Source organism: Protopterus annectens, chromosome 7.part0, assembly GCF_019279795.1.
Source record: "Protopterus annectens isolate FY-2018-M chromosome 7.part0, PAN1.0, whole genome shotgun sequence".
NCBI classification, from domain to species: Eukaryota; Metazoa; Chordata; order Ceratodontiformes; family Protopteridae; genus Protopterus; species Protopterus annectens.
Genome location: NC_056739.1, coordinates 767,393,590 through 767,417,642, shown reverse-complemented (window position 1 = coordinate 767,417,642; position 24,053 = coordinate 767,393,590). Strand labels below are relative to the sequence as shown.

The following is a 24,053-nucleotide window of genomic DNA, read 5'->3' as shown; positions in this document are numbered from 1 at the left end:
TAGCATAAAAGTACAGTATATGGACTATCTGTTCAACAACATCCTCATATGTGTCACTCACAGACTAACCCTACATATACTGGGCTGCTACACAGTGTGGTCTGCTGTCTGTCTGTGGTATGGGACATGTGTGTGTATGGCCCCACAAACATGTAAACCAATACGGTAACATACAGTGGAGCAGCATGTAACATCAGATAGGACAGGACCTATAACACTGACATCTAACACAGTCTGTACACAGGCTAAAGAACATGTTCAGAATACATAAACTGTAGACAGTCACCATAGTTACACAGACCTCAGTACTGTACAAACGACCATGGAATGTCCTGGTAATGTCATCAAATATTACAAGTACTGTACATAATATGTGTAGCAGTCTGATATCTCCCTGGCTTGCTATCAGATATGATGACACTAATGATGGTGTACAGCACACATGCACCTCTTAATGCACGACATATGTACAAAGGTTGACAGAGTTGTGGCTGGAAGCACATACACAGGGCCAATATTAACTTTTTTTGACATGTTGCTGTGATAACCTCATACATGTACTGTCGTAACTGGGTTTCTAGCAACATGCATCCTATGAGGGATATGAAGTCAGTAACTGTTAGGGACAGGGTCAGGACATTGTGATATGTACTAGGGTCACCATATAAGAAATTTGCAAAACCCACTACACATTGGGCCCAGGTGTCAAACATGCACACCCTCATCCACACAGGTTATGAGGTACAAACACACACGTACACACACCTGTCATGTCCAGGAGTAGAACCTCTACCTAACTACTCTATTACACTACAGCACTACACAATTATAGTACATACCACAGTGATTACTGCACTCCTCCTTCCTCAAAGCTGTATATCACATTGGCTGACAGCAGGATTGCCAAAGTAGGGCATTTGACATGTACTGAGTGTGACTAGCCTAAAATGCATTGCTCCCTACACAGACAGTAGAACACACACAAAACATCCAGAACTGCCATGGGTGGCTATAGAACCCTACCAGAGTTCTGAATCATACTACAGCAGTACACAGTTATGGCACAATCTACGGAGATTACTGGGCTACATCCTTCCCAGAGGTGTATTTTGGGGTGGATGATATCAGCAGCCTTACCAAGGTAGAGCATTTAAATTGTAGGGGGTGTGCCTACCCTAAAAAGCATTGCTTTCTACAGAGACAGACAGACACACACACAGTTGCCAAGGCTGGGGTTAGAACTCCTACTTAAGTCATTTATCACACTACAGCAGTACACAGTTATGACACGCCATGGGGATTACTGGCCTATTCCTTCCCCAAAGGTGTATTTCACAGTTGATGACATTGGCACACTTGATAAAAAATGGACCATTGGAGGTTGTAGTGTCTGTGAATGGACTCAAAAGCATTGCTCTCTACACTGGCAAAGGAACACACACACACACACACACACACACACACACACACACACACACATCCACACTTGCCATGTCAGGGAGGAGAACACCTACATACATAGTGTATCACACTACAGTGGGATGCAGTTACAGGACATGCTATGAAGATTACTGGGCTACAGCTTCCCAGAGGTGTATTACTAGGTGTATGACTTCAGCTGCCTTGCAAAGGTTGAGCATTTGGATTGTGGAGAGTGTGGCTAGCCTAAAAAACATTGCTGTCTACACAGACACACAGTTGCCATGTCAGGGAATAGAACTCCTGGAACTCCTATCTAACTAGTTTATCACACTACAGCAGTACGCAGCTACAGGGCATGTTATGGGGATTATTGGGCTGCAGCTTCCCAAAGGTGTATTACTAGATGGATGACATCCGCTGCCTTACAAAGGTTGAGCATTTGGATTGTGGGGAGTGTGGCTAGCCTAAAAAGCATTGTTCTCTACACAGATAGACATACACACAAACACACTCACACAGTGTTACCATGTCTGGGGATAGAATTCCTATCTAACTAGTTTATCACACTACGAAGATTACTGGGTTACAGCTTCCCAGAGGTGTATTACTAGGTGGATAACATCAGCTGCCTTGCAAAGGTTGAGGATTTGAATTATGGGGAGTGTAGCAAGCCTAAAAAGCATTGCTCTCTACGCAGACAGGCAGACACGCACACAAACACACAGTTGCCATGTCTGGGATTACAACACCTGCCTAACAACTTTACCACATGACAGCAGTACACAGTTACAAGACTCACTATAGAGATCAATGGGCTACAGTCTTCCCAGAGGTGTATTTCTAGGTGGATGATAACAGCAGCCTTGCCTAAGTTGTGCATTTAAATTGTTGGGAGTGTGACTACTATTAAAAGCATTGCTATCTACACAGTCAGACAGACATGCACACAAACATACACACAGTTGCCAAGTCTGGGATTCAAAGCTCTACCTAACTAGCTTATCACACTACAGCAATACACAATTATGGGATGTGTCACAGAGATTACTATGCTACAACTCTCCCAAAGGTGTATTTCACATTGGATGACCTCAGTGGGCTTGTCAAAGTAGGGCTATGGGGAGGGCAGTGTGTGTGCATGGGCCATTACCCATTCATGTCGGGGTTGACACGCCGCATGCGGATACACATAGGGTCATATTTCACAGGTACGTGTATAAAGTTGCCAGATGACTATTTCCTTGTATAGTCATGTTGCACAGCTGGCACATGCCCCACATGGTCTGTAATGCTGACAGATACTGATGGCTAGTATCTGCAGTGAGTGACATCTGCACCTCATGTGTCTTGGGCCCTTTGGCTGTGTGCTGGGTGGGACAGGCCTGGATGGCTCCTTATCACAGTCACCCTCTTCCACACATCTATGTCCATCTACCTTTGGCTTATTATAGTGTGTTGTCCTTACATATATGTCTGTATTCCTATCCACTGTGTGTGCAAGGCATGAGTGGTGCATACTGACAGGTGTCTGCACTAACAACTGCAACTGCCAGATATGTTTGGTCCACTGATGCTTGCAGACATGGTCTTCATGTGTTTAAGTGTGTGAGCATGCCCGGTTTGACCTTTCAGTATGTTGCTGCCTTACATTGCCTTCATTTCTCTAAGTGTATGAGCGTGCTCAGTATGGCCATCTGTATTGCATGTGTGGGTCAAGTCCAGGTAGTTTGTACTGCAGTGCTGACCTTTGTGTTCTACACTGACAGGTAGCATGCTGTCTCTGAAGGTGTTCCATCAATCATTAGGCAGTGACCATTACTACATTTTTGCATAGTGGGGGGGGCAGACCTGATTGTCTCTACATCTCTACACAGTATTGGGGGGGGGGGCACACCTGACTGTTACTATATTTCTATGTAGGTTGGGGGGAGAGCACACCTGACTATTTCTACATTTCTACACAGTATTGGGAGGCACACCTGACTGTTACTATATGTCTGCGTAGGATGGGGGGGGCACACCTGACACTTGTGCACATTTGCTGGGGCTGTACTGGTATGTCAGGTACTCCATTTCAATCTGTAGTCTTACCTATCATGCTGGCTAGAGGCATACCAGTGTACTACAGATCATGGCTTTGGTTGCCCTACATATTATTGTCTGAATTCCTACCCTTCAGAACTAACATCCCACTGCCTGCCCTGCTGTGGTCTGTCTGTGTAGGCCTGGGGGGAGAGGTTAACCATAGCCATCATTCTGGGGCCATGGCACAGGCTCTGTTTTGGTTTGTCTACACCTGTCCTCCTGGCTGACACTGTTGTTGGATATGTGAAAAATCCTGACTGGCATGTGTAGGTCATGAGGACACACATGTCACTCAGCACATTTCCTGCAGTGGGTTTTGCCACCCTGTGTAGTACTGGCTACTATGGTGACTCCAGTATGTGTTACAGATGTCATGGTGCCACTATGGGAGTCTACTGTCTGCTGCCATAACATCCAGCCACCCAATTCCCATGCATGGTCACATCCATACCATAGCTATAGGTAACGATACATTCTACTCCATATGGCAATTGGTAGGTTGATTGACTTACTTTGTGGATGTGCCAGGCTTGTGGATGGTGCTGGTGGGCTGCCTATGTTGGATGCACATAGTACACTCCCTATACATGGCTGGGCACAAGTAGTGTCATGTTTGGCATCCCTTTTACTGTATGTGTAAGTCAGAGAGAGGTGTCATTCCCTGGGTCCCTACTGTGTCAGTGCATGTGCTATGCGTTGCCTCTTTGCCAAGGCCAGGGCGGCATGTCTCCTTCTGCCTACTGGGCAGGCTCCGGTTGTTCCTCCTCCAGGTCACTCTGTGCCTGTGCAGACGTTGGCATTCATGGGGGGCTGTGTGGCCCTACCTCATGCTGTTCCTGCTGCATCTGTTTCCACAGGATCATATTGTGTAGTATAGCACATACCATAACAAGTTGGATACATGTAGCTGGTGAATACGGCAAGGCTCCACCAGATGTGTCAAGACACTGGAACCGTGACCTGAGCATCCCAAAGACTTGCTCTATTATATGTCTGGCCTGTGTGTGTGCCTCATTATGGTGTTGTTGTTCAGGTGTGTGTGCATTTCTGATGGGTGTCATCAGCCATGGCTCCAGTTTGTACTCAGCATCCCCCACTAGGTGGCCATAGGGGATGTCCCCATTGGCAAATCTCTGGTACAGCTGCGTCAGATGCCATATGTGGGAATTGTCATAGCTTCCAGGGCAGCCTGCTCACACATTCATTATAATGCTCTGGGCATCACATACGACCTGGCAGTTGATGGAGGGGATGCCCCTGTAGTTGATGTAGGCCCTACCCTGCTCACCGGGTTATGCTTTGATGCATATGTGTGTGCAGTCTCTAGCAACCACTACCCCAGGGTATTCTGCTATTTGGTGGAAGAGACACATATTGCTGGTCAACACCTCATGGGTGTTGAGGAAATATATGTGCTCACTGGCATGTGCTGACATGGCATCCAGGAACTGGTGGAATACTCTGGATGCTGATGCCTGTGAGATTCCCATGATATCCTAAGTTGTGCTTTGGGAGGTATGTGTGGCTAGTATATGTAGGCCTACACATACCTTGGCATCCACTGGGATGGGTTTCCGTCGGTCTATTTGGTCTGACAGGTATGGCTGGCACAGCTCAACACATTGCTGTAGGACATCTCTGTCCACCCTATAGCGCTCCACTATCTACAGCTCATGTAGCCCCTGGTAAGTTACCCAGGGTCTATACACTCTTCTCCATCTCCTCTCTGTGGGTTGTTCGGCAGCATTGACATCCTCACCACCCTCAGCCTCTTGCACGTTATTCTATGTTGCCTGCTGCAGCCTTTCTCATTTTGTAGGTTTGTTAGTTAAAATTTCCCCACTTGCATACACTGGTGGTGTAGAGTGTGGGAAAAACCAGAGGGAAAGGTGTTTGCTTAGTTTATAGTAGTGTTCTTGGCTGGGCTGGTCTGCTGCCTGTGTAATTGGCTGATTCTGATACATTTCACCTGCCAGCTAAGCTAGTTCTCCTTGATTACCTTCCTACTGCTGTTTTCCCTTCCCATTGCCTTCCTGTTTAAGCCCGTGTGCAAGCCACACAAACAATTTGCTCAAATGTGCACACTGCTGCTATTTCCTGGTATAACCTCTTTTTTCTTCCTGTACGACCCAGTGCACAGTGCGCACACCCGCTTAGTCTTTGTAAAGACTGCTAGGCAGGTTTAGAGACACCCCCTAGCTTAGCTGTGCTTAGCTAAGAGCAACCCCAAGCCACAGGGCTCCAATCTGCTTACAGTATGCCTGAAACCCCCCCCCCCCATGATGTCATCTACCTCCTAGACTTGCACCCAGCTATTCCTACTCTTACACTGTTGGGACCTGGCTCACATCCTGGGGAAAACTGGGATTCACTATCCTTCCCCTCATTTGCATAGGATTGCCTGCTAATGCATAGTTATATGTCTCACACTGAGTCTCCCCCCTTAACAACCAATAGTCACTGGCCAGGTTGTCTTCTGCCTGCCATTGACTTTCATGGCAAAATAGTGATTTTAGTTAGAATGCTTACTTTAGGTTCATTTTGTTATTTTCCCCCGATCCTGTTTGCGCACCACTGCTCTATGCTTAAAGAGCCGAGATCAGCTACTGAGAATTAAAAGTTGATTTTTTTACTTTTTGTACTGTTTGCAATGCTGGTAGTCTTATACTTGGCCATTGGCATGCTTACTACATGATATGCAGCCTTTATTTGGGGCTGTAATACCTCCGTTTTGGATTTTGCAGAAATGTACTCGGTTACTAACCGAGTACATTTCTGCTGATTGCACTAGTCCTGCACTGATGGTCCCAAACTTCCTGGATCGCAAATTTACCTAATTTGCATGGATTTCTCCTGCAAATGGGGTGATTTGCATACAAGGGGTTCATCCATACAGGATTAGTGTAGGAGCTCTCGTACACGCTCCTGCAGACTGTTCCTGGATTGCACGGCAGATATATTGCCTGTTTGAGCTCCTGCACCAATCTTGCACGCCGTGCAAGCTTTTGAGATTGCGAGGGCTTGTCTTTTTGTCCTGAGAAGAGAAATACACTCACCGATGCTGCAACAGTAAGGTTATTTTCTTTTCTTTGTCTTTTGTATAATTAGTAGAGCTCTTCAGACTCTTGACTAATTTTATGGTGACTCGTCATGCCCCATGTCACATCATAATGTTCTTAAAAGATCTTTCCATACATTTATAATCTTCTCTGTGGAAAAGAAATACATTTCCATACTTTGCCTCACATTTTCAGATAGATTCCTCATTTACCTATAAGAGAGATACTTGCATTAAAACAATCTTTCAATGATATACAAAAGCTGTAATTGTAACAATGTGAATACCAAGAAAGGGAATGAGAAACAAAATAATAAAGTTTACTTTTCATAGGATTTATGGCAAATAATTGAGGATTGTAGTCACTAAATAAGGAGAGCTATTTGAATATTGGGCCGTATTTCAAAAAATGCACGCTAATGCCATACCTGCTATTCTTTTTGTGCCCTCTTAAGTCTGCCAGAGTCACAGCCGTCACACTACTGTAGTAATGTGTTTGTGACAAACGTCACTAATGTAACAATCTGTTCATGAAAAACATCACTGACATAGTAATGTGTTTGTGACAAACATGACTAATGTAACTATCTGTTCATGAAAAACATCACTGACGTAGTAATGTGTTTGTGACAAATGTCACTAATATAACTATCTGTTCATGAAAAACATCACTGACGTAGTAATGTGTTTGTGACAAATGTCTGCCAGCACATGGATTGTCAACTATGGAAATGTAAACTGGTCAGTATGTTAAGGTAATTATCACTGAGGTCACTGTTTTATGCCAGAGTAGCTTGAATGAGTGTAGAAAATTGTTTGGAATGAATGAACCTTCATGGGTTTGGCAGCCATATTTTGGTAACAACAATCATCATGCTGCATATTGACATTTGTGCACTATAAGGCCATTACATGACCTATATCTTTGACTGCAGGAAGAGTGGAATATGGCCGTATACCATGATGCAGTTGAATGAACTGCCTACACCATTTATAGGAAGTGGAATATGGCTCCTGTGTGCACAGTTTGAAAGTTCCTGGCTGCACCCCTGCTTCAAAGGGGTACTAAATCTCTCAGCCTGTGGTATCAGGTCTCACAACACCTCTAGGTAGTCTATTAAATATTTTCCTGTAACTCACATCCAGTCAAGCATTATTGCTTACTTAAAGGTCATGTGACTGTTGAATATGCAAAATTAGTGCTGGCTTAGTGGAACTACATTGTTATGTTGGTTGAAAGAGTTCAGGTTTAAACTCTGACTATGATTCCTTTAGTGTTATTTTTAGTTCACTGCATACCTGTCTAAACCTTGCTTGCTTGGCATGATCGAGTTTGGTAACATGCCTTTCCAAACCTTGCTTGCTTGGCATGATTGAGTTTGGTAACTCTTACTCATGTGCCATTTTTGAATTTTTAGCACCTATAAAGTTCTGTGCTCTTTTCCAAAAAGGGCTTAGTCTGTTACCTTTTAAAATACCCTTTTTTAACTCTTGTGTAGTTTATATAAGGTTAAAGCATTTCACCTCTAGGACATCTTAGTCTATTTGATTTATATATATATATATATATATATATATATATATATATATATATATATATATATATATATATATATATGTGTGTGTAGGCATATATTTGAATTTATTCACTGGGAAGACCGCAGATCTCAATGGACTGCTTTCAGGCATAGCCTGAGAATGTCCACTGAGATAAGAAAAGATTATTAAAGCAAGCATTTTATTCACTATACAGTTTTTTACAAAGCTGCAACAAAATCATATATTTTGTTCTCAGTCCAATTGGCAACATAGCTACAACAGAAGGATACAACTTTGCTATAATCAGGAATAAAATACATATGCAGTCCACTATTCCAATTTTTATAAAGACATAAAAGAGTTAATATATGTCTGAGGATCATTAGGAATTGTACATCACATGAGGGCGGGGAGAGAGTAGAAGAGAATGAAACAGTTAAAGGTAGAAGGTTAAGAAAAAATAAAGCTTTAGCTATGGGAGCTTTGTATCAAAAAGGAAATGCAAGAGAATGTGGATGAGAATGAAACAGTAAACAATGCAAGACACTTAATATGGTATAGAAGGTTAGCAGTATATGCTAGGTATGGAGGTGGTTGGTGGTGGGAATATAGTATAATAGGTGAGACTGGAAAGTGGATGGTAGGCAGAGGTACTTTTGAAGACAAGGGAGTAGTGACAGGCCCATATTATGCTCCAAATCAAAATGAAGAAGCAATGACAGTGTGTACTGAAGTGAGAGAAAATCAAAAAGGGATAGGTTAATATGGACAGGTGCCAGACCCAAGGTTTGACAGACTATTTGGAAAAGTAGAGTTCAATGTGAAATGTCAGAACCATCTAACCAAGGATAGGAGTGTCAGACACATGGAGAAAAAAATTGGAGGAATGTGTGATAGTAGTTTACTATCATTATTGTGAAAGGCAAAACACATTCCGTTCGCAGTATCGAAATAAACCACCAATCCTGGAATTTTGATGGCTTCACAATTCTGACCCAAATGATCGACCCATTTGGGACAACATTGTCATAGAAAAATATTATGTGATATCTGTATAGGAGCTGATGTACGTCAAAGTCCTATACGAAATATCACATTTTTGCAGGGGGGCTTACCTTGTTAAAAATATATTCCAAATCCGAGAATGCACCAGAGTGGGGATCTGGATGAAATTCCAATGCCCACTGTACTCCGATCTCTGTATAGTTAGTTGAATACACTTATGCGAATGTACTACTGCATTTGCATAAGTGTGTTCGATTATCCTGTACAGTTCACATTTTGTGAATGACAATCTGATTTTCGGAAGATTGTTGTTCGCACTAGTGATAGTAAACCATGATAATTTTCATTTAGCAAACACTAGTGGGGGTAAGCAGTTTTATAAAGTGGAGGCAATAAATACATGTGAAAGAGGCTGTCAGATCACCTTTTAGTGATCATAGTGTAGATGGGAGGGAGAGAAGGTCAAGAGAGTTAGAGCTGGAGTTGGAGTAAGTGTAGAAGACCAGATTAAGTAGATCAGCAGGCACTGTCTAGTGAGAGAGTGTAAAGGAATAAGTTAAAAGAGAGAGAGGTAGTAATAAAGGAATGGAACAGTATTAGGGCAGCTTGAAGGGCAAAGATAATGGGAGTGTGTGTGTGGAGAGCAGAAAGCTTTGAAACAAACTCAGAGCAAGCACGTCTTGTCATCTGAGTTCCTGGTGGTTTTGAATTTAGCTTAGGGTTATATGGTATGGCAGAACAGATGTAAGCAGGTTAGGATATGGGACGTAGAATGAACTGAGGCAGGAAGGATACAGTTAAATAAAGAGGAGTAAGAATTCATGGAGGAGGAGATGGTGATTGAAGTGAAGAGGATAAGAGAGATGAGTAACAAACTCAAAGAGTTAGAAAAGTAGCAATACAAGCATAAATGGGGAGTAGAGGTAAGGGAAAAAACAAGGCCTAGATTGATGAGAAGTGGTTGGTATCCAGAAACAAAGATTTGAAGAAGGTCTGGATGGCAAGAATAGAGATAGAAGAAGGTGAGAGGGTCACTCAGAATAATGAGATAATGAATGAGTTCAGAGAGTTGTATAAGAGATCTTATATGAAAGGAAAGGTAGAGTGCAATATCTGTGTAATGGGAAGTCCTAGAGTTCAGGGAGAATGATAGGGAAAGGAGGCATAAAGCAGTAAGTGCAGGAGAGGCCCTGGTGAAAATTAGACACAAAAAGAGAAAGTTTGTGATACAGATGGGTTATCAATTGTCAATTGTAAATGAGTTTGGATGGAGGTAGGAGAATACATGCAAACCTGTTTAATTGGCTATGGGATTATGCCAAAGTTTATCTGCCAGGTTGAGATGAACTGAATAGGAAAGGAGGGCCAAACAAAATGTAGGCCATTTTCATTGTGTATAGTGATGACAAAATATTGGCCAGTAGTAGGGAAGTCTTGGCTTGGGCTCACAATGGGTCGGTCATTTACAGATATTACTGGAGGTTGTTATTAATCTTTGTGAGCTTGTGTATTTGGGAGAAGATAAAGGTAGCAACAATTATGCTTATGGATATGCAGAAAATATTTGAGTTGGCAAATTGGAAATTTCTGCTCAAGTCATTGTAGCAGAGTATCAGAATTTTTTAAAGGGAAACAAATGTTCAAATTAGTGCAAATGGGTTTATTGCACAAAGTGTGTTTAGGGAAAGGAAGAAGCAGAAAATCCCTATGGATTTTTATCTTAGTTTCTGAAAATTAGCCCAGAGGATAAATAGGTTGATAGAACTATGGGTACTTAAGGGAAAAATCGGTAGCATAAATCTGCTCATTTGCAATTGCTTTTTGTATTGGAAGATGCAGAAAGTATACTACTGCAAGTATTAAGATGCTTGAGAAATGTGAAAGAGAATCAGGTTTGGAGTTCCATCTTGATATGTCCGTAGTAAAAAGGATAGGAAAAGGCATTCATAATCCAGGAGTACTCCATGGTCAAAATGAGGGAAGTTATTTCCTACAGTAGAGGAGCGAAGAATGAAAAATTAGGAGAAGTTATGAGATATGACAACTGCTTCAGAGAAGACCTGAAACAGTTAGGCATGTCAACAGAAGAAGTTATGTGAGTGACATTGAAATGAGAAAGATGGTGACAGCTGACACAACACCATGATCTCATGTAAAAAATGGTTAAGTGAGTTAATGATGATGATTATGACATATGGCAAAGGGGGTGTTTGGCAAGTGGACAGGCAGAATAAGGGTAGTGGTAGTAAAAGCAATACTCTTAGCATTAGTATTTTATTTATTAAGGTACATACAGGGAAAGTCATTGGCAGCCTAGCTAGGAGAGACACAGATGGTGTGCTACTGGTTTGTTAGGAGGGGAGGAGATGCAGAATTGAGAAGGAAGGAATAAGCACAGGGAAGGTTTTGTGAGGCTAGGATATGCCTGAGTTTACCAGGTATGCAGTAGTGGTAAATGTGGCATGCATTTTGAGGGCTTTGGAGGATAAGTTAGTGAAAATGTTAGATGGAAATTGTGGGAATATAATAATGAGAAGAAGGGAAATAATATGTCTATGGAGAAAGTAAAGGAAATGGAGGTAGAGTTGAAGAAGTGCTTGAAGGAGAAAGGAAACTTGAAAGGATCATACGGTACTAGGAGTAGGAAAATAACAGCTGAGTAACAACAGGTGTTAGGAAAGTGGAAACAGAAAGGAATGAGATACATGGAACGATTTCAAGTGGAACTTTTAGGGTATTTGAACAGATAAAGGGGTTTTTGGTCTGGCATACAAAGCAGTAATCATAAAGAAAGTGAAACTAAATGTAGAGGAAAGGAAAAAGGAAGGAGTGGAAAGGATAGAAAGAAAACAGTATGCGTGGGAAGGAGTATAGGAAGGAAAATTGAAGGAAGAGTGAATCGAGGAAAATAAGGTGTGGTTGACTGATAATAAATGGAGTATAGCTTGGAAAACAGTGAAATAAGAAAAAGTCTCAGAGGTAGTGGGGAACCAGCACATGAAGTTATTACTTAAGTTGTATGGGACACCAAAAAGATTAAGTGAGGAAGATCACTTGGAGAATCATGAATGCTGGAAATGCAGGGAAAAAGAAAGACAACATTCATATGTGTCAGGATTGTAAAGTGGCACAAAAGGAGTGGCAGAGTGTGAAAGAAATAGGTACAAATGATATAATAAACAGGTTATGAAAGGGTGGTTATTAGGCTTTTGTGGAGTACATGAGGAGCAGAGAACATAATAGAGGAATGAAAGGAGACAAACTCCGGGATTTACGAAGCCCTTTATAGCGTGCAGGATTAGTTTAAGAGCTATTTTCGGCAATATGGCCGACGTGTGATCCAGGAACTAGCTCCCGGGATGTGCACGTAAGCTCTTAGACTAATCCTGCATGGACCAAGCTCTTGTATGCAAATTACTCTCGTTCGCAGGTGAAAACCATGCAAATGAGGGTAATTTGCGATCCAGGAAGCAGGCAGCTGTCAGTGCAGGATGAGTGCAGTCTGCAGAAATGTACTCGGTTAGTAACCGAGTACATTTCTGCAAACTACAAAACGGAGCTAAGACAGCTCCAAATAAAGGCTGAATATCATTGAGGAAGCATGCCAATGGCCAAGTAGAAAGCCATTGGCGTTACAAAATGCATAAATAATAAAAAAAACAAATTTTATTTTATTTTTCCCGATCATGCCTGTTTAAGCATAGGGCAGCAACACGCAAATCGGATTGGGGGAAATAATGAAACAGACCTAAAATAAGCAATCTAACTAAAAGCAGTATTCTACCATGCAAGTCAATGGCAGGCATAAGACAACCTGGCCAGTGATTAATGGTTGCTAAAGGGGGAGGCTCAGTGTGGGACATGTAACTATGCATTAGCAGGCAATCCTATGCAAATGAGGGGAAGGATAGTGAATCCCAGATTTCCCCTGGGTGTGAGGCAGGTCCCAAGAGTGTAAGAGTATAAATAATTGGGTGCAAGACTAGGATATAGGTGACATCATGGGTGTGTGTGTCAGGCATACTGTAAGTGGATTGGAGACCTGTGGCTTAGGACTGCTCCTAGCTTAGCACAGCTAAGATAAAGGTGTGTCCAAACTGCCAAGCACTCCTTACAAATTGTAAGCGGGTGTGCACACCACGCACCAGGTTTCACAGGAAGAAAAAGGAAGTTAAACCAGGAAATAGCAGCTCTGTGCACATTTGAGCACTCTGTTTGCACGGCATGCACACAGGCTTAAACAGGGAGGCAATGGGAAGGGAAAACAGCAGTAGGAAGGTAATCAAGGAGAACTAGCTGAGCTGCCAGGTGAAATGTATCAGAATCAGCTAATTACACAGGCAGCAGACCATCCCAGCCCAGAACACCACTATAAATCAAGCAAACACCTTCCCCCCTGGCTTTTCCATACTCTGCACCACCGGTGTATCCAAGTGGGGAAATTTTTAAAAAACAAACCTACAAAATGAGAAGGGCTGCAGCAGGCAACATAGAACAACATGTGCAAGAGGCCGAGGGTGGTGAGGATGTGAATGCTGCTGAACAAGCCACAGTGAGGAGACAGAGAAGAGCGTACAGACCCAGGGTAACCTACCAGGAGCGACATGAGCTGGAGATAGTGGAACACTATAGGATGGACAGAGACCTCCTACAGCAAATCGTTGAGCTGAGCATGCCACGCTTGACACACAACACTGGCCAAGGGGAACCCATCCCAGTGGATACCAAGGTATGTGTAGGCCTAGGTATACTAGCCACAGGTACCTCCCAAACCACAACTGGGGATATCATGGGCATCTCACAGGCATCAACATCCAGAGTATTCCACCAGTTCCTGGATGCCATGTCAGCACATGCCAGTGAGCACGTATATTTCCTTAACATACGTGAGGTGTTGACCAGCAATATGCATCTCTTCCACCAAATAGCAAACTACCCTGGGGTAGTGGGTGCTATAGACTGCACGCACTTACGCATCAAAGCACCAGCTGGTGAGCAGGGTAGGGCCAACATCAACTGCATGGGCATCCCCTCCATCAACTGCCAGGTCGTATGTGATGCCCAGGGCATTATACTGAATGCGTGTGCTGGCTGCCTGGAAGCTATGACGATTCACACATATGGCAACTGACACAGCTGTACTACAGATGTACCGATGTGCACATCCCCTACGGTCACCTAGTGGGGGATGCTGGGTACCCACTGGAGACGTGGCTGATGACACCCATCAGAAATGCACACACACACCTGAACAACAATGCCATTATGAGGCACACGCACAGGCCAGACATATAATAGAGCATGTATTTGGGATGCTCAGATCACGGTTCTGGTGTCTGGACACATCTGGTGGAGCCCTGCAGTATTCACTAGCTACATGTACCTAAATTGTTTTGGTATGTGCTATGCTACACAATATGATCCTGCAGGAACAGCATGGGGCAGAGCCACACAGCCCTCCACCAATGCCAAGGCCTGTACAGGCACAGAGTGACTCGGAGGAGGAACAACCTCAGCCTTCCCCAGTAAGGAGAAGGGGGGCATGCCCAGTATGCCCTGGCCTTGGCAAAGAGACAACACAAAGCATATGTACTGACACAGTAGCGACCCAGAAAATGACACCTCTCTCTGACTCACACAGACAGTAAAAGGGATGCCAAACATGACACTTCCAGTGCCCAGCCACGTATAGGGAGTGTACTATGTGCATCTGACATAGGCAGCCCTCCATCACCATCCTCAAGTCCTGCACACCCTCAAGGTATGTCAATCAACCTACCAATTGCCAATGGAGTACAATGTTTTTTTACCTGTAGCTATGGTATGGATGTGAACATGTTAGGGAATTGGGTGGCCAAATGTCAAGGCAGCAGACAGTAGACACCCATAGTGGCATCATGACATTTGTAACACATACTGGAGTCACCATAGTAGCCAGTACTACACAGGGTGACAAAACCCACTACAGGAAATGGCCTGAGTGACATCGGTGTACATAAGAGTGACACATGCTAGTCAGGAAGGTTTAAATACCCAACAACAGTCTCAGCCAGCAGGACAGGTGAAGACTAACACATACAAATGCTGTACTATGACCTCTGAATGTGCCCTATGGGTAACCCCTCCCCTAGGCCTACACAGACAGACCACAGCAGGCCAGGCAGTCGGATGTAAGTTGTGAAGGCTAGGAAGTCAGAAACTAATAGGTAGGTAAACAAAGCTAGGATCTGTAGTACACTGGAAAGCCTCTAGCCAGCAGGATAGGTAAGACTACAGACTGAAATGGAGTACCTGACATACCAGTACAGTCCTAGAAAATGTGTACAAGTGTCAGGTGCACCTCCCCCCCATCCATCGTACACTTATAGTAACAGTCAGGTGCGCCCCCCACTCCTGTGTAGAACAGTAGAAACAGTCAAGTGTCCCCCCCCCGTAATGCAGAAATGTAGCAACAGTCAATGCCAAATGACCAATGGATACCCTGCAGACACAGCATGCTACCTGTCTGTGTACAACACAAACATCAGCACCGCAGTACAAACTACCTGGACGTGATCCACACATGCAACACAGATGGCAATACTGGGCATGCTCACACACTTAGAGGAATGAAGGCAATGTCAGTCAACAACATACAGAGAGGTCATACTGGGCATGCTTACACACTTTAAATACATGAAGGCCATGTCTGTAAACACCAGTAGACCACGCATATCTGGCAGTTGCAGTTCGCAGTGCAGACACATGTCAGTATGCACCACTCCTGCCTTGCACACACAGATGATAGGAATACAGACAAATATGTAAGGACAACACACTATAATAAGCCACAGGTACACTGGCATAGATGTGTGAAAGAGGGTGACCATGACAAGGAGCCATGCAGGCCTGTCCCAACCAGCACACAGCCAAAGGGCCCCCAACACATGAGGTGAGGATGTAACCCACTGCGGATACTAGCCACCAGTACCTGTCAGCATGACAGACTGTATGGTGCACCTGCCAGCTGTGCAACAAGACTGTACAAGGAAGTAGCCATCTAGTAACTATATACACATACCTGTGACATATGATCCCGTGTGCACCCGCATGTGGCATGTTAACCCCTACATGAATGGGGTATGGCCCATGCACACACTGCCTCCCCATAGTAGTAGTATGACAAGCCTGCTGAGGTCATCCAATGTGAATTACATCTTTGGGAGAGCTATAGCTCAGTAATATGCATGTTGCGTCCCATAGCTGCGTACTGCTGTAGTGATAGGCTAGTTAAGTAGTAATACTAACCCCAGACCTGTCAATTGTATGAGTGTGTGTTTGTGTGCATGCCTGTCTGTCTCTGAATGTGTAGAGAGAAATGCTTGTTAGGCTACTCACACTCTGTACAATACATATATTCAACTTTGGCAAGGCTGCTGATGTCACTCACCTAGAAATACACCTCTGGGAAAGTGTAAGCTCCGTAATCGCAGTAGCGCATTCTGTAACTGTGTATTTCTGTAGTGTGATAAACTAGTTAGGTAGGTGTTTGAACCTAAGACCTGGCAACTGTGTGTGTGTGTGTGTGTGTGTGTGTGTGTGTGTGTGTGTGTGTGTGTGTGTGTGTGTGTGTGTGTGTGTTTATCTGAGTACAGAGCAATGTTTTTAGGCTACTCACACTCCGTACAATACATATACTCTACTTTGGCAAGGTTGCTGATGTCACTCACCTAGAAATGCACCTCTGGGAAAGAGCTAGCCCAGTAATTCCCATAGCGCATTCTATAGCTGCGTACTGCTGTAGTGTGATAAACAAAGTAGATAGGTATTCGAACCACAGACATGGCAACTGTGTTAGTGTGTGAATCTGTGTATGTGTCTGACTGCGTAGAGAGTGATGCATTTTAGGCTACTCATACTCCATACAATACAAATACTCTACTTTGGCAAGGCTGCTGATGTCACTCACCTAGAAAATACACCTCTGGGAAAATGATAGCCTAGTAATTGCCGTAGTGTGTTCTGTAACTATGTACTGCTGTAGTGTAATAAACTAATGTTCAAACCCCAGATCTGTCAAGTGTGTGTATCTGACTGAGTAGAGAACAATGCTTTTTAGGCTACTCACACTCTGTACAATACAAATACTCTACTTTGGCAGGGCTGCTGATGTCACTCACCTAGAAATACACCTCTGGGAAAGTAATAGCACAATAATCGCTGTAGCGTGTTGTGTTAACTGCATACTGCTGTAGTGTAATACATTAGTTAAGTAGGTGTTTGAACCCCAGAACCAGCTGGCAACTGTGTGTGTGTTAGTGTGTGTGTCTGACTGAGTAAAATGCCATGCTTTTTAGGCTACTCACACTCCATTCAATACAAATACTCTACTTTGGCAAGGCTGTTGATGTCACTCACCTAGAAATACACCTCTGGGAAGGTTGTAGCTCTCTAATCTCTGAAGCACGTCCTGTAACTGTGTACTACTGTAGTGTGATTTAGAAGAGTGGTAGGGTTCCATCTCCATCCATGGCAGTTCCGGATGTTTTGTGTGTGTTTCAGTGTCTGTGTATGGAGCAATGCATTATAGGCTACTCACTCACAGTACATTACAAATGCCCTACTTTGGTAATCCTGCTGATGTCATTAATTGTGAAATACACCTTTAGGAAAGATGTACTTCAGTAATGTCCGTGGCACGTACTATAACTGTGTAGTGCTGTAGTGTAGTAAACTAGTTAGATAGGGGTTCTACTCCCAGACATGACAGGTGTGTGTGTGTGTGTGTGTGTGTGTGTGTGTGTGTGTGTGTGTGTGTGTGTGTGTGTGTGTGTGTGTGTGTGTGTGTGTGTGTGTGTTTGTAACCCGTATCTTGTGTAGAGGTGGGTGTGAGTGTGTGACACCTGTGGGCAATGTAGAGGGGTTTTGCTAATTTTATTTATGGTGGCCCTATTATATATCACAATGTCAACCATACAGGGATAACAGATGTAAATATCTGAGATGCTGGGGTACAAAGCCATACCTATATATGTGACATCAAGACTAGCCAATCACAGCAAACCCACTGTGCGTTCACATGTGACTCACAATGGACATACCATGCCTGACAACATGCCCTGTATGAACAGATGACACTGACATCAGGGAATGTTAGCATGCTATCAATGTAGTTGCAGGGTTAACCTGCTGACCATTACCAGTCCCTGCCACAGGTGGGCAGGACTGGCACATCTGATGATAACCTGTGTTCACAGCATGGGCCAGACACCCCAGATACAGTTCCACATGTCACTGTACATGCATGTGGGAGGTGTGCACATCCTAGACACCATCCAAGTCATGGACTAGGGAACACATACATGGCAAGTGATACACAGCATTGGTCACACACAATAGTCACCCAGGTGACTGGATGAGGGATGCAATACCCACCTGTGTGGGCAAATGCAGAAGCTACAGGCCTGAGCCACAATGCAGACCATTGTCATGTAGCCTGATGCCAAGGTATACCCATCGCCTACCCTTGTATAGCCTGCTGGCACTATTGACCACCACACACTCATGCAGACATGTGCCCATGCATGTCTAAACTGGCACCCTGTGTGTTCATTTGTGTGTTGTATGGCACGTATGTCCACATCCACATGCACTACACCCCCCCAGGACACAGTGAGGCATGCTGCCTGATGTCTGACACCCCCTCATACTCACTGCCCATACAACCCCCGTATGACCCATGTGGTGCATGTGTTCCCTGCACATTATTGTGTTGTGTCAATCCCACTAGTGATGAATTGCACTCCTGGCCCGGCCAAGTGTGTTAATGTGTGTGCGTCCCTGTGTGAGTGTGCCTGTGTTGACGCTGGCACCTGTTTATGCAGACAGGCATGTGTACATCACCTACTGTATATCTACCTTATCCCTGTTGCAGATGTCACTCACCATCACATATATGTTCTCAGTGCTCCTCACCAGATAACCCATGTGATGCATCAAATAACTGCATTGAACTGTGATAGCATTACATAGCTGTCGGTTTTGATACCCTGTGCTGGTAGGTGTGTGACACAAACTTGCTTCAGTTTTAACCTCTCACCCATCCCTGACATGCATTTGCCTCTGTCTGCCTCTCCCACTCCCTCTCTGATAGATGTGTAAGCCCACACCTGCCTATCTTAGGCAGCAGCATGTGTATTTTAAGTGATGCTCATGATCAGCTGATGGTCTCTGCATGAATTGCAGCCCTCCCCTAGCTGATTGCATGTGGAACAGCTGCGGTAAGATTCCCATAGCCAATTGCATGGAAATGCACTCCAATACCTGGGAACATCATGGTGGTATTGGCCCTTGTCTGTCACTGTGAGCAGGAGCTAGAACTGTCGTTTGGCAAACAGCATCTCAGATGGGTTGGGGATTTACCTCTAACAACATACACTGTGGAAAGAGGGCAACAAACAGGAGGGGGATGTGCCTGACCTGACTACAGACTGTATGTGCTGCTATACTGCATTTGGAGTAATGTTGGTTTAACAGTGTTTGTCTGGATATGCCTGTTGTACATGTCACATTACTTCCCATGTCAGTTCCATGTATATGAGGAATCCCCATCTGCAGGGTTATCTGCAGGCTGAGCGGTGTTGTGCCTTTGGTTTCATGTGTTAGCCACGATGCATCTATCTGTGGAATGCAGAAGGTAGTGTGAGGATTGCAGTCATTTGATGGTGAAGGCCATGACAGTTATTGACTACATATCCCTCATTGGACATATGTTGCAACAAACCCTGTTACAATGGTAGATTTATGAGGGTATCACAGCAACATGTCTATATTGGCCCAGTGTATGTGCTGTCAGCCACACCTCTGTCAACCTTTGTACATATGCCGTGCATGAAGTGTGCATATGTGCTGTACACTGTAAATAGTGTCATCACATCTGATAACAAACCAGTGATATATCAGATTGCTACACATGTCATGTACAGTAGGGGTTACATTTCATGCCATAACCTGGACATTCTGTGGATGTTTGTACAGTAATGATGTCTGTGTAGTGATGGTGAGTGTCGGCAATGTGTTTATTGTTAATATGTACTATGGCCTGTGTACAGACTGTGGTATATGTCATTGTTCTAGCTCCCCTTCTATCTGATGTTACATGCTGCCCCACTGTATGGTACCATTTTACCGTACATGTTTGTAGGGCCATACACACACATGTCCCATACCACAGACAACCATCAGACCAAACTGTGTAGCAGCCCAGTATATGTAGGATCATTCTGTGAGTGGCACATATGAGGATGGTGTAGTACAGATAGTCCATATACTGTACTATTATGCTAGCGTACCATATATGGTTGTGGCTGTGTCCACCTTGGTTGTGGTTATGCACTGTCACACAGGTGTATCCTACCCTGTGCTGTGACATGGCTGTCAAGCCTGCTATATATGCAGGTACTGTACTATGATAACCTTAGGATGTCTGTCAGTAGCCAATGGCACACATGTTATGAGCAGATGTCATCTTCCACACACACCATGTCTGTGAAGACAATCTCAATGACAGTAGCAAAAGTCTATTAATATATCTGCTATACATACCTGACATCCCTTTGCACTATGACTTTGGGACTATAGAGGCTGAGGTAGGGCTACACTCCATGTCCAGGACATATGGTGGAAATATATGGATATGTACCTTTCCAGATAGCCATATATATATATATATATATATATATATATATATATATATATATATATATATATATATATATATATATATATATATGTATGACTCACAAATAACCATATAACAGCAATTGTAAAGTCGAGTCCAAGAGTATGAACTGTAAAGTCAGTATACCTTCTAGGCTGACTACATTTCCTGTTATATAAACAAGTTCATAGTTTATGCTGCCACCAAACAGAGCACTGGCTCTATTGCAACAAGTAATCTTTGCCTCTGCTGCCACCTTATGGACCATAGATGGGATGGCAACAGTACATAACATTGTCAGAACTAGGTTGGGTGCAATAAACCTTCTGAGTTTGCACATACAATAAACATAAATAAATGGGAGCACATCAGGTCACTGAAAGTATCTTCCATAAATGTAAAATGATTGAAGTAAGTTCACTAAAATTACATTCTGCATCAGAGGAGTTTCCCTTTTTACTTCACCACTTTGACACCCTGGAGATGGGCAGTACATACAAGTCTGAAGGTGCAGGGTGTCCCCCTGAAAACAAAACTCTTCTCAGGATGTCCACTGCAGGCAGTTTTGGGGAATGTTTTAAATTGTTTTTACATTCACTGAAACTGCCTTAGGTGAGGCAACATAAATCCAAATAAATCCCACTGCCAGTCAGATGAACATGTGCAAATATTTTAGACAGCAGCACCTGTCTGTCTGTTCATTGCTGTTTGTGTATTGGAAGGATGGCTGACATGAGAACTGTGTCTTAAGTGAAGACTGCAGAGGAAATATTGGTGGTCATGTAACTCAGAATGTGGCAAGAGGGCAGGGATGTGATCTGCTGCCGGGTTTGCACCTTACTTACTCATTTATTATAATGTTACTGGTAAGTCTCTGCAAGGTCTGGGACGTCAGTCTGTGGTAGGATTGCAGTAGTAGCAGTATTGTGAAGTCTCCTCCAAGATTTGTGTTTCAGGACTTTTGATAGGTGTATACATCTGCTTCAAGTTGCATTCCAGTAATCCGGTGCCTTGATCTGTGGCAGGATTGCAATAGTGGCAGTATTTTAAATTCTTCTACAAGATTTGTGCTCCAGTACTATTGATAGTTGCATATACCTGCTTAAAGTTGCATTACAGTGCCTTTCAGGTTTGCTACTGCTTTATTCCTGTACTTTGAGTCTGGCCCACACCTCAAGTCATTAAGCTAAAATTTTCTGAAATTCTAACCACGTTTTGAGCTCTAGTTTTAATTTTTATTCCCCAACTTTCTCACCTTTTTCTTGTTGTGATTTTAAAAGGCTGTGGTTCTGGCTTCTGCCCATTATGGTAATCTGACTACCAAAGTCCCTTTTTCCCCTCTTTCATTGCTATTTTCTGTTGTATAACTTATTTAAGTACTTTCCCACTCATTGTTTTCTATATATCCAGAATACTAAGTGACTACCCAGCAAACAAGTGTCGCACTTCAGTAAACCTCCCTTACTACAAATTGTCTCCTGCTCGTTTTCCCAGAGATCTCATCTGATTGGTGCCCTTGACACACTCTGAGGGGGTTCTTAGTTAATCCTGCTCCATCCTTGTCAGATAATCTATTTATTTTAATGTTTTATACTTCAGTTAACTGTTTAGAGTGCTACTGCTGTATTTTTGCTTTATTTGTTTATTTTGTCTTTCAATCATCCTAGAGATCCCTAATACTTAACATTGTCTTGTCAAGGTAGTTTAAGTTTTGTTATAGCATTATACTCCCAAGCAATCTTTCTTAGTGTTATTACATCAAGAGGTTATCAGTTCTCTGTACAGAGAAAAACAGAAAGCAAAATTTATCTATACAACTTCCTTTAGAGCTGAGACCTGTAAATTAATGTGGCTAAAACAAAGTCATTGTGTGGAGACAGGCCTTGGCAACAAGTCTGCACATTAAACAGCACTACTGTCAATTCTTAGCACAATCTAAGCTAGTGTAGTGCCAAACCCCAGAGACTGCCCAAAGTGACCATGACCCAAATACAGGTCTAGACTACATGAATATGTAATTTCCAAATGTCTTTGTAGATAGCTTGGTAGACATGGACATCCTGAAACAGTATAGCAGTTGTCTCATGTTCACAAACAACCATTTAATCCTTGAAAATCAAACACAGTATGTAAGAGATGCACATACACAATTTCATTGGAGGCAAAAATCTGACATACAACAACACACACACTACAACCACCATACATAGTGTCCACAATATACATAGACCAGCGTATCCTGTGGCACTAAAAAAGCAATCTTCCCAAACCTCACATATCTTATAAATCTATAAACAGTAACACTTATCCTCAGCAGTCTCTAAAGCACTCACCAAAAGCAACATCAAACACCACACATGGACCTACACTCAGTGGAACCCCAAGATCAAAGCCCATAAGGCATGCCAACACATTAACCAGGACTCTTGTCACATGGGCGTCCATTGTACAACATACAGTTGGCCCACTCACCAGACGGAACAAGGAGAAGATAACAGTTAGTTGCTTATCTGGAGCCAGGATCTGCCATGTTATGCATTCATTTAACTCATTACATCACAGATACCATTATGATTCTGTCATTGTACTTGTGGGTGCTAATGACCTGAGATGTACTTCCCTGGACTATATGAAGAGAGGCACTGTTGATCTCTCTGACTATGTGTCTTGGTTAGGAGTGTGCCGTACATTAAGCAGCATTCTGCCTTCACCAAGGATGATGCCACAGTACTCTTGCAGTGTAAGGCTTTAGTGCCTTCCACACATTTAGAACATCAGCTGCACAGGCAGGGACAAAAGGTGGAGTAGTCTTAGTCTATATTAACAAGAAGCATGTTGATCAAACAGTATGATGCTCTGGAATTTATCCATATGCAAATCACTATAGACATAGACCCATACCATATCATAGCAAGCTATAAGTCACCCTGTATGTTCCTAGAATCCCATAGCACATACCTAGACCTTCTGGAGACACTCACCACTAAACCAAATACCCTACTCCTGGCAGACTTTTTCTGCCCCTCTATAGACTAGGAAACATAAACTGCCTCACACTGACAGGTGCAATGATTCCTGGACTTTATTAACACAAATACCCTTGAAAGTACTGTGGTGGTGGTGGTGCTGCGGTAGCATTGTCGCCTCACAGTAAGATGTTGTCCTGTTCGATTCACAGCTAGAGCATCTTTGGTGTGGAGACATGCGTGAATGGGCATGCCTTCATTGAAGGTTGTGCATCAGGGC

The 24,053-nt window shown here is 43.3% G+C and overlaps 1 protein-coding gene across 1 annotated transcript in view; it reads left to right on the top strand.

Annotated features, from left to right (window-relative positions):
• LOC122806094 (extracellular calcium-sensing receptor-like) overlaps positions 1–24,053 on the top strand; it is a 630,825-nt gene that overhangs the window by 293,793 nt on the left and 312,979 nt on the right. The gene's annotated exons all lie outside the window — the stretch shown is intronic.